Source organism: Rhea americana, unplaced genomic scaffold (assembly GCF_003343005.1).
Source record: "Rhea americana isolate MKP2758 unplaced genomic scaffold, rheAme1 scaffold_452, whole genome shotgun sequence".
NCBI classification, from domain to species: Eukaryota; Metazoa; Chordata; class Aves; order Rheiformes; family Rheidae; genus Rhea; species Rhea americana.
The window spans coordinates 32,457-33,470 of record NW_028186593.1 but is presented as its reverse complement, the minus strand read 5'-3'; positions in this window follow the sequence as shown (position 1 = coordinate 33,470).

Below are 1,014 nucleotides of genomic sequence, written 5' to 3'. Positions count from 1 at the left end.
CTCACTCGGCGGCGGCCGCCGCCATCCCAACGGCCGCAGCTGCGAGGCGGGCGCGCGGCGCTCCCGACCTCTCGCGAGACCGCCGCCGCGTCCTCTCGCGAGAGCCACGGTACGCGCGCACCGCCGAGATCTCGCGAGATCGGAGGGCGGGGTGGAAGGCGTGGCCCGGGGAGCGCGGCCTCCCCCCGCGGCGCTGCCCGGCCGGGCCCGGCGCCGCGGTCCCCTGCTCGGTGACCCGCCTTGACGGCTCCCTCTGGGAGATCTACCTGCCGGGCGGTGGAGCTGGCTGCCTCACCCCCAGGCCGCGGCGGCTCCGCGCGCCCGGGCCGGCGGGTGGCCGCCGTGCCCGCATCTTCCCGCGGCAGCGGCTGCCCGTGCGGGGAAGCGGGGCGATAGCGCCGCGTTAAGCCCGGTCACTTCAGTGCCGGGCGAAGAACCCCCGCCTGTGACCAGCCAAACGGGGGCGGGTGTTAAGAAACCGCGGGACTGCTGTGAAACCTCCCCTGGGTTCCGAGCCAACTGCAGAGCGGGGGCCCGGCCGTCTCCTTCCCCCCCCGGGGGCGGCCAGGCCTCAGCGCCAGCCCCGGGGGGTCCTGCTGCACCCTCAGAGTGTTCCGGGGGGCCGAGCCGGTGCCTGGGGCCGCCGCCCGGCGGGAGGCGGCGGGCTGGCCGCCCTGCGCGCCCTCATAAAGTTTTGTTGAGGGCGCGCGGCGGGAAAAGGGAGGGGGAGTTGTCCGCTCCTGGGGCCTGAATAAAGTTTCATTCGACGCCGGCGAACGCGTCATCAGCAGCCTCGCGCGGAGGCGGGCCGAGCTCTCGCGAGAGGAGGCGCGCGCCCCGTTTCCCTTCCTTTACCCCCCCCCCCTTCCCCTCCCGGCAGCTCTCGCGGGATCGGCGGCGGCGGGGCGGAGGGCGGCGGCGTTCTCGCGAGAGGCGGCGCGCTCTCGCGAGAGTTGGCGGGGGCCCCCCTCGGACGCGGTGCCGTTTCGCTTTGGGAAGTGAGCGGGGGGCGCG